Source organism: Priapulus caudatus, unplaced genomic scaffold (assembly GCF_000485595.1).
Source record: "Priapulus caudatus unplaced genomic scaffold, Priapulus_caudatus-5.0.1 Scaffold18, whole genome shotgun sequence".
Lineage (NCBI taxonomy): Eukaryota > Metazoa > Priapulida > Priapulimorpha > Priapulimorphida > Priapulidae > Priapulus > Priapulus caudatus.
The window spans coordinates 663,409-674,613 of record NW_014577079.1 but is presented as its reverse complement, the minus strand read 5'-3'; the positions used below and the strand labels follow the sequence as shown (position 1 = coordinate 674,613).

At 40.2% G+C, this 11,205-nt stretch overlaps 1 protein-coding gene across 2 annotated transcripts in view; it reads right to left on the bottom strand.

The window, feature by feature from the left end:
- Positions 1-11,205, bottom strand: part of LOC106811233 (phosphatidylinositol 3-kinase regulatory subunit alpha-like) — a 215,096-nt gene that overhangs the window by 202,963 nt on the left and 928 nt on the right. The gene's annotated exons all lie outside the window — the stretch shown is intronic.

Sequence of the window (11,205 nt, the reverse complement as noted above, 5' to 3'; positions counted from 1 at the left end):
GGGTGTGCGACCATGGGTGTGCCTTGTGGACGCGAAGCGCCGGCGTGCGTGCGTGTGTGCGCGCCTCCGCGTGCAAACTCGTGCCACGTGTGTGAGCTTGGGACACCGAGTGCGTGAGAAACCCGGGGGGGGGGGGGCAGAGGGGGTCACGAATACAGCTATTAGAAGAAGGCAGTACCACCTCCACATAGTAATGTTTTGAATATATGTCAGAAATTATTTCATTTTTTTCTTCTCGTCCTTTTCCACTTACCAATTTGCACAGTATCGACTTGTTAACATGAAAATTTGGTTAACATGAAATTACTGCTTGACAGTTTCTGTTGCCATGACAACGGCACACGCCATTTTTCTTTGGGCGTGTTTGTTAGGGATGAATCCATCGGATCGCGATCATGTGATTCTGATCCGACCAAACAAACGCAAACTCATTTTGAACGGTTCACGTTTCGCTGTGACCTATCACGGGATGGTTCATAACAAAGAACAAGCTGTGATTGGCTGAAGCGCAGGCCGCCATATTGGATCTCGTTCGAATCCACCTCGCTAGCAGAGTCGGGTTCAGTGGATCGAGATCAAGTGATCCGACCAAAAAAACAGTCAGATCAACGAATCCATTGGATCGAGATCTGTGGATCCGACCAAACAAACGCGCCCTTTGATGCACATCTAATAGAGCTCCGAAGTGATGACGTCACAGTGGCGTGACAACAAACCCACTGGTTCTAAACAATCATTGGCTCCGTAACATTAACTGCGTGAAAATGGTATCATGTTGTAAAACTATAAATAATGTTGTTATAAATTTGTCATAATAATGTCATAATAATTGTCATGTAAAATTGTCATAATAATGTTATAAAAATTGTAACCATCATTCTGAGAGTCCCTATTGCAGTTTTTATAGATTTCCAAAGGATGGAAGTGAAAAGCAAAGATGGATTAAGTTGATAAGATATGCAGATGTTTTTTTCTAGGCATTTTGATGATGAAATCAATGTTGTAAGATCGACTTGCTACCAATGCTTTACCGCTGTCTGCAGCGCACACACTCTAACCGACAACCTTCAGAACTTTTATTTTACTGCGTACAACCCTATATCCTGAACAGAAACCACAGTAGTCCTTGCCTGCAGATATTGCGATGGCGATATTAAAGCCTATTCCCTCTTCTAGAGGATGAAAAGGTCACGCAACAACTGCTCGCCCCCTATCAGTAAAAATCAATTTCATATTTGACCTCCAAACCTGGAGAGCTGCTCTTACATATACTTGGTGACCATGCCAGGGAATGTCTCATAGGCTACGACCCAGAACTTGTTTGTGGTCGTGCGTAATTAGGCCCCACTTAAAAATATTACGGTTTGCCAATATTTGACCTTTTTTTTAATACTTGGGAAGGTGTTGGGTGGGTGGTTTCGTAGGTACACAGGTACGTAGGGAGGTTTGAGTGGTTGGGGTGGCAGGTAGGTAGGTTGGTATATGCTTCTTTTCAGTAAAATTGACAGGTAACAAGTCTTACAAATGTGTGTCAAGCAAATCCTTTTAACACCCTGCCATTGGATAAAATACTACACATTTGAACTGCCAGTAACAGGTCAGCAAATCAAACCGAGACAGAATTATTACTAGAAGAAAAAACTTAAAATAGACAACAGAAACTCGATTTGGACCATTTTTAATTTGTGGGTCGGCCGGATAAGAGCAAACAAATTTGCCATTTTAGCCTCATGGCTGAATACAACATCACCATTTGAGGTGTTACTGGTCAGATGTACTGAAATTAGCAGGTAGATGCAAGTTAAAAAAGGAATGGCGGCAGATGAATGATATTGCCTAAGATCCAGGCTAAGTATAGAACAAGTTCCACACAGCGACATCGCTAACTTAATGACTAAAGCTACTGTTATGCGCACTATCACTATACTATTATTATGCTATTACTAGCTACTACTGTGCCTACCCATACCACTACCACTACATACAGTCAACCCTTTAGAATCACCATCTTTAGAACCGACACCTATTTATAAACGACATTTTTGGCATTTCCCTTGAGTATAGCAAATTCAAATAAAACTCTGTTAGTTGTCACTTTTTTCATACAAGTAAACAAACCCACTACCATTGTTTTCATAAAACTATTTTATTAAAAAATAATACTTATGTTTATAAACAGAAATATGGTCTCTTTCTCTGGACTACTTTTTGCTCCCATACCATCACCAACAGATGTTACAGCTAGTAACAGAGCACTTCAGGACTGATAGGATTTCTCTGGTAGAATTTCACTACTGCTGCCTTGAAATTAAAGTCTGTTGAAGCAAGCGCAGTTCGCTGTTTTTGGCCCCCCCTTGTTAAAAAATCCTGGCTACGCCACTGTTTTGGGGTATTTTCTGACCATATTATTATGTGATTGAAAATAGGAGATTTGGGGATATTTTTTGGAACAACCAGAAATTGTTGCGGACAACCTGATTTGATGCCTGGGTTGTCCGCAGGACAACCACATTTTTTTTCTTATTTCGAGCACTGCTGTTATGCAGTATTTCTTGGTACTATCAGTTTTTGAATTGAGATTTGTTGTCACAGCATTACTCAAATGTTTAATTACATAATCTCTAAGCTAATTACATGCCTTCTGCGATGTCTGTATTACACCTAGTTAACATTTAAATTACGTTGGCATTTTTGCAATCACATTTCTTGCATGTAAACATGTTTGCATTAAGCTTCACAAACGTGAGTATATATGCAATAATATAAAAAACAGGATAGCACGTATTCAGCTTTCACGTGGTAAAAAAATCTGGCATTTTATTTATATTTAGATAATTTTACTAAGTTCAGTCAAAACTGAATATTTTGCTCGAATGATGAACGTTGATAAATTATATTATATACAACTATCGCTTTTAGACTGAGACAAAATACATTAGGGATGTTGGTCTCTTGTAGATTGATTCAATAGTCATCGCCGAAACCAGTAACAATCTACACTGGCAAAACCAGATCAAGTTCATTCAAAATTTACACTGATCACTCTCATATATGCTGGTTAATGTTTGAGGAACAGGGTCCTATTTCCATAACGGTTAATCTGTCACCATGCACCACAGCGATGACGGAGTGTTTCACTTGATGTTTCATGTTTGCACGCAAGTGTTTGCAAAGCTGCTCGCTGACTAGCGTCGACAACGGGGTTAAATTACTGACAAATGAAATTCCGTCATTATTTAAAGCTGCCCATCAGTTGTTGGTTTCAGGTACGACTACGGAATCAGTTGAATTCCGCGGCTCAAATTGTTATAGCTGCTGAGTCTTTAATCATAGAATAGACTTCTTACTTGACCTTTGATCTGCTGCTTGGACACTGACACATCCGACAGCAATGCTATGTAAACACAGAGCGCGAGACATTGTTGACCGACATGACAAAATGTTTTATAAAATGTCGAATGGCAGGTGGAAATTGCAGGAAAGGAACGCGGTTAGTCGCCTGTGCTTGCACAGTCGAGACAACCGGACACCTGACTTGGTCTAACAGACAGATGCAATACTGTACAGTGTCACATGGTTGAGAGCCTATCTGGCAAAGTTCGATGCTTCCTCACGAGGTAATTTCTCGTTTCACAAAGCCCACAACATTGTAGGTTTTTTGCTTACCAAACAGACCACCTACATATTATTAACAACAAGTGCCGCAGAGCGACAGCGCTCACCTGACGGTAGGTGTTCTGATGCTAAACTCAGGGGCAAACGAATCAAGAGCACCCTCCCATTGCCGCGTTCGCTCTCCCTCGTTGTCTCTCATTCTTTCTCTTTCGCTCTCTCGCTCTTGCTATCTCTCCCTTCCCGCTCTCTCCTCTCATCTCTCCCTTCGCCGCTCTCTCTCTCGCTTTGATCACACTCCCTCTCTCTCTCTTGCTCGATCACATCTCTCTCTCTCTCCTCTCTCTTCTCTCCTCTCTCTCCTCTCTCTTCTCTCTCCCTCTCTTCTCTCTCTCTCTCCTCTCCCTCTCTTCCCTTCACGCCCTCTCTTTCTCCCTCTCCTCCGCCTCGCTCACACCACTCTCCCTCTTTCGCTCTCTCTTGTCTTTTCTCTCTCTCTCCTCCTCTCTTCTACTCGCTCTCTCTTCTCTCTCTTCGCCGCTCTCTCTCTTTCTCTCTCCTCTTCTCTCTCTCTCTCGTCTGCGCGCCTCTCTCTATCGATCTTCTCTTTCTCTTTCTCCTTTCTGTTTTTGCTTCTTCTCTTCGTCTTTCGCTCTCTCGTCTCTTCACATGTATCTCTCTCTCCTCTCTCTTCCTCTCTCTCTCCTTCCTCCCTCTCTCTCTACTCCTCTCTTCTCCTCTCTCTCGCCGCTCCCCTCTCTCCCCTCTCCAATTTCTCTCTTTTCTCCGCCTGCCGGTAGCGTGCCCGACGAGCGGTACGACTGCATGTCTATACAGACGTCTGATTTCTACAACTGAGTCTGATGGTCTCTAACCTAGCAAGACCGTTCGTGCAGGCTAGCAAGCGTAACGTTGTATATAACTGCACATAAAGGTTATACGATAATAGGTAATTCGGGTTGCGCACTCCCACACCATGTTTTATACTTATTGTAACTCGGTTTCCCTATCAGCGGCCAGAACGATCGGTAGAAAATTATGAAAAAATCCCTCTAAAAAGCTGCCTTGCACAGCAGACAAGCTACCTGACAAATCTACTGTCTCCGTGGGAAACATGAAGTACGAACAAACGATAGCCCTTATTTCAAACACTGCGGCAATTGTATCAGGACCCTTCTCGAAGAAATGTCGATGGACTTTATGAAATTCCACGGAGATGCGCCTACGTGTAAGCAGGCAAGCTTCCATCGTACGTCGTATAGTAAAACTATTTGGCAAGACAATAGTAATCACTCGTCCATTACCTTACACAAGCCTCTGGGGCTGAAATAGACTGCCAACCTTTACCTAATTAACGCAGGCCAAAAACTACACCATATCTCACCACCACATGCATTGCCCAGGCCCCCTGCATGCATATTAAACCACGACAGTACAGAATGCCATAGAAATATGACGAATAAGGACATAAACCTCTCAAAGCAAATTTAGCTTTGAAATTTCACTGTGACATGTAGCCTTATCATCAAGGCATGTATAGATTCTACTAGCAAACCCAGCCAGGTCAAATCTTCCTAAACACATAACAGTTAACAAATCCATTTAAATCCCTCCTCTGAGGTCAAAAGTTATTCAGACACAAAAGTTTCCATCGCTCCGTCACACCATGTCCTCAAAAAGTCTAAAACTCCCTCTGCCCATTAGACCTTACTGGTACTCCAATTTCGGGCACGAGGAATGCTTTCCTACCCATGATGCCTATACAACCCACTATCACGAGCCAGTCGAACCTTTACGATTTGTGCCGCAATCTCAAATTCCTCCTCTATACCTAAGTTAAGAGGAATTATCTCCCCCTCTTTACCACCTCTTGCACCTTACCTTACCCCCAGCTCGACATCCCAACCTTCGGATACCCCCACTCTCCGACTTTCGAATCGTACGTCGAGCCGTTAAATTTGCCAACTCCGTGACGACGTACGACGCACGCTCATGCGAATTCTACAAGCTGCATCTGCACTATGTCAATGAGCCTATAAAAACAGTATCACTTGCTCATTTATAAATTCACATTACTTCCTTAAAGGAGAGGGTTACTCTAGCCTAAGTTATTTCAGCCTAATTTATGTTATCATACCCCTACATAAAAGTTCATTTCATCACCTTATAAAAAATATTTAAAAAAATATTTAAAACTAACGAACTACAGTGAACAACGACGGTGGCGCACCTCAAACCCACAGATCGAAAGTGCGCAAAAACCACTTCCATCCAAGGTCTACAGACAAGGCGTTTCTTATTATAATTAAACAAAAGCAAGACGCCAGATTCAGACCATATTTGCCTTTGGAAAAATACGTCTATTCAAAGTCCTTCGAAATTGTCGCGCTTAAAAGATACAGAAAAAACAAATTGATGAATTGGCTATATCTTCTATTTATTTTATTTTTCTTCGATATCAGACAGACTTGAAGAAATCTAAAATTACATGAACAAAACTACTTATATCTGTAAAAGAAAAAAGTCTGAATCATCAGCAGAATTGCAGTATGCAAGGCAGGCAAAATGATTCAGCAGCAATATAAAAATCCATATGCTTTTTAGCTATGCGCTGCACTAAAGTCGTGCTCACAAATCGTGCTCATTTTGTCCAGGACCCTTGAAATAGAAATTCCTGGCGATGCCCACAGACCCCCCCTCCAGTGCTCGCGGACTAGCGCGCCTCACTGTGGTTGTGTCCCTTTCGGAGATGTCGCCCTTACAAATCTGGAAGAATTACTGTTACTTCAGCCTGCATCTGCCCCTGAAAGTTGTAATATCGAAAACACATTAGCTTCAGTTAAATATGCAAAATTTCCCCCTAAAATAAAATCGTTCGGTTAAAAGCACTTACGGTAGAAATATAATTCACTTTTTTGCATTAACCCTCCGTCTGCTAACTCAGGCAAAATAAATTGTCAAATATCGCAACTTTACGGGAGCGGCGGTGCAGCACGTCGCGGTCAATGGCGCCGTTCAAATTCGTTAACCGTATGAGGTAAATATTTATAACAATTAAATTAGGTATCTGGTAACAAATACGTGTGGGTATAGACGATTTGTTATACAGTAAGTACAGTTGTATGCAGTAAAATCCTAGAGGCTACTGCCCTTTAACTGCCACATTTGCACAAACTGTTCACACACCCCCGACAATGTCCCGGAATAGAAAGTTTAAGAGAAAGTTAAAAAAAAGCACTCTCTTTCCAGAAGTACACAGCAGGCTGCCCAAGTTAATGCACTGTGAGAGGCTTTGCGTTGGCAGCCGTCTGCTAAACCTGGCAACGGTGTGGGGTTGACGAGGTCGAAATGAAAGATTGGCTTTTTGGTAAAAGCAGGCACACCTTCTATGTGTAGATAGTAGATCTATACACAGATTACGAGCTTGCAGTCTGTACACTTTATTCTACTTGCAGTCGAGACAATAAATCGCTTGGATCGCATTACCCGATCAAAGTGATTAAATACAACATGCTCATGAAAAGGTATGATAATGAATAGAAATGCTAATTTAGGAGCAAGTGTTGAATTAAAGGTGGTCTCACACATTACTAAAATTCAATGTTAACAAACAAAACTTAGGTTACAAACGCATGTTGTTTATCCCTCAAAATTCCCCTTTTATTGAGGATTTTGATATTTGGGGGGGGGCATCATCATTGAAAGTATGTTTGAAGGTTCGTGCTTGTAAGCTGCTCATTAGTTGATCGGTTTATGGACTAATGTAAATGTGGATAACGATTGTTGATGCAATGCTAATAACAACCCCCCTGAAATTACTTTGTCTAACCTTAACTGTACAATGAACCTTACTTACTTGACCATGAATACCTTCCTGACAATGAAATTATAATGTGCAAATTATACCATTCACAATGTTTGCATGGTTGTTACGTAAGTCAACACCACGAGCGCCCGGGATATGGCCTTCATATCAGGGGCACGAGCATGAACGCAGACAGTGTACCTATTGCCTAGTGGTACAGTTCATACTGATACACCACAATGTCAACACGCGTCCTCAAGCTGTAGGGCATAAGAAAGTTACGGCACCTCTGTTTCATCTGGCATTTCGAAAGTTGGATCTCATATTTACATTTACAGTGGAAAAAAGTTATTGTAAAATTATTTATATATATATATGAAAGTTCACTATATGTGTACATATACTACCAATACACATACATGGAAATCACAATAAAATTGCTTGTGATTACATTTATTTAAAAACTTTTTTGCCTAGAATTAGAAACACTTACTAATGGGACGAACACCATAAACTGCCTTTTGAATTTGCTGCTACTTAATTTCCCCTCACTCCCACAAATTCGAACTGCTTGTGCAACACTTAGATTTTATTGTGTTGTAATACACTTAAATAAATAACTGATAAAATTTACATAAATTACCATGTTTTTGCTTTAACACAATATAAAACTATTGTTCAAAACCGACTCTTACCTCATTAAAATCCATTTTTAATTTCTCAGAAAAATTTGAAAAAGTTGTTCCTATTTGTAATTCCTAATATAATTATTCAAAATTTTCCAAAAATATTGCCATGTAAGGTAGTTGCTATGTGTGATTTCTTACATAAACGTTGCATCGTTGCTCAGACCCTCATTTTTAAAAACATAAATAAAATGAAATGCAATGCTACACCTAAGAACATAGAACCCCAACCCTAGAAGAGACATAGGCAGTCATATCAAAGCTCGAAACACATCATTGCCTGATTGCCCAGGGCAAGTCATATAACGGTCTGATAAGACTTTTTCACTATTAAAGGAGCATTTACAAGTAAGCAATGAGTTCAAAGTTGGCTCAAGTGTGACAAATTAGAAAGTAGGTGATCATCAAACTCTGCTGTCATGTAACATTTAAATAGATGAGTACCTGTTTTGTCATGCCTGCAACATTAGCTCAAAATTTCTGTTTGCTGGACACCCAGCAGTCACGTAGGACTTCACAAACGATGCACAACTCATCATTGCTATCGAATGCAGTCCTATCCCACGCGCATTTACTGATCCCATCTCACATGCCCTTTACGCCAACGAGTAATTTACACGTTAGTACTTTACAACAACTCTATATATAGTATATATATATGTCAATATCATAAAGCTTCTGTTCATTACATCTTAAAATATACATATTTGTAATCGTAGTGGCATCCAGTCGGAGGCAAGGAAATAAACGCAGGCACATGTAATGCTGAACGTTGCAATTACTTTTAAACGCGACTGCCGAACGCCGCATGTTTACTTTTCCCGCCACGTTTCTGATTGTTTTTAAATAGGATAGACTTGTAATATAATGGTATACTGAGAGTGCCACTACAGAATAGTATTTTAGGCTCATCACTGAACAAAGCTATATGATTACAAAATATACTGCAGAAGCGTAGCTAACCCATTTTTCCTGGGGGAGGGGGGAAGCCATACATGTACATAGTGTGTTCTGGGAGTGTGTGTGTTTTTGCCTATTTTTTGTCTCTTTTTTTTCTGGGGGGGGGGAGCTGCCCCTGTGACTCCCACCGGCTAGCTACGGCCCTGTACTGTGGTCAAGAGCTTTAGAAACACACAAGTAAGAATTATAGCAACGACAGTTTTCATGACACTCCCTTGATATATACTGAACCCTGCACAGTAATGGACATCCTGTGCATAAGTGCATGAGTGCATAAGTGCATCATGACCATAAGTGCATTTCATGAGTACTTTACGAGGCTGAACTAGCTTTTAGTTTCATTCCACCCTAAATCATACCGACAAAGATAAAAATGAGTGAAATTTAATTATTTCAGCGTTGCGTGATATTTTACATGCCTATACCTGTATGAATAACTGGCACAAAATTCATATTTTCTAATGCTAACAGTCACTTAAATAATATATGAAAAGGCCTTGAAAAGGGTAATATCAAAATTCACCATATAAATGAATACAGTGTTTTCACACTTATGTTAATCTCTAAAAGGAATCGCATGTCATGGCAGACGATAAATCATGACTCACGGGCAGCATAAAAACCATTTATCATGCTAAGTATATGTTATAGTATTCATTTTGCTTTGCCATTTATAGGTTATTTGACACCTCGCACGGTACACCAGGGTAGCATCTTCTGATTATTCACTATTTTATTTACGAATTACATTTCACTGCACTTTGCTACAAATTGGTCATATGCTAAAGGTAACCATTATCCAACCAGAGTTGTAGCTTCGGAAGGAGGTAACATTTTTCAACTTTGGTCAACAAGGAATAACGACCAAAATCTTTTTCCAAGAACAGTGGGTGTGAAGAAATTATGTACATGTAGGATAGAAATTGGCTAAATAAAATAATTTGTGCTATTATTATCAACCGGCCTTATTTTAAAAATCATTCACCTCGGTTAAGCCTGGCGCACACGCAAGCTATGCTATGGTATTAGTCGCCAGATTTTATTGCAGGAAATAATCCGTGTATCCCGCACACGCTACACTGTGCAATGGTTACCGATTAAAATCTGGATAAATATTGCGTGATCGATCATGTGACTTTTCAAAATGGCGGCCTCCATAAATAAAAGGAGAGCATTACTTGTTATTTTGTTAATTTTATGTCGTCGAAGGCGACGTAATGCTGCAAGAGCCAGAGAGTTATGAGCACGAACATGGATACAGAAAAGGCAGCAGTTCGCATTTGGACAAAATATAATACAAGAGCTTTGGGAGGAAGACACTGAAACTTTTAGAAGGTTCACATATTTTAACTGTGCCAATTTTGACAAGCTAGTACAGATGTTGGCCCCTGTTATAAAACGAGAGGTGCAGTTATGAGAGATGCAATCAGTCCAGATGATAGGATTTCAATAACTCTGACGGTGCCATTTTGACAATCATGTGAATTTTGCTCGGTGCTGATTGGCCAGTATAACCAGGTTTTTCTGCTGAACACCGCAGACACTACGGTCCGATTTTATTCGTGCGATTTTTATCGGTAGATATCATACCAGTTTTGTATGCTCGCAAAATCGCAGGATAATGAGACCGCACACGCTCCAAATTCACCTGCCGGTAAGGATCGGAAAAAATTGTATGAGAAAAACTGTAACATGTGCGCCAGGCTTTTGCTAATATTTACTATTATTATCATGCATACTATTAAACCATTACTATTTTTATTGTTACTGTTAGTGTATTAAAACGGCATGTTCTCGCAGCAAAATGCATAGATATACCTCTTATGAGCTCGTCTAGATGTTGCAAAAATTAACTACAACTCATTTGTATTGCTACGTTCATAAGATTTCTTCAGCAAACCTAAACAGTCTTACGAAACTAGTACTTTCGAATGTTTACACAGTGTTTACACATCCGGGACATAGCCAAGCAATTGCAGTTTTCATTAACAGTTCTTCTCTATGATAGAACAAGTTATAATTCATTGTTCGATATTTGTTCCGTACAAAATTGTGAAATTTGTTTAAAGGCTCACAATGTGCATCCAAACGCTAATTTCTCCAGTACTAGACTAGCAAATACTTCGTGTCATGCATAATCAC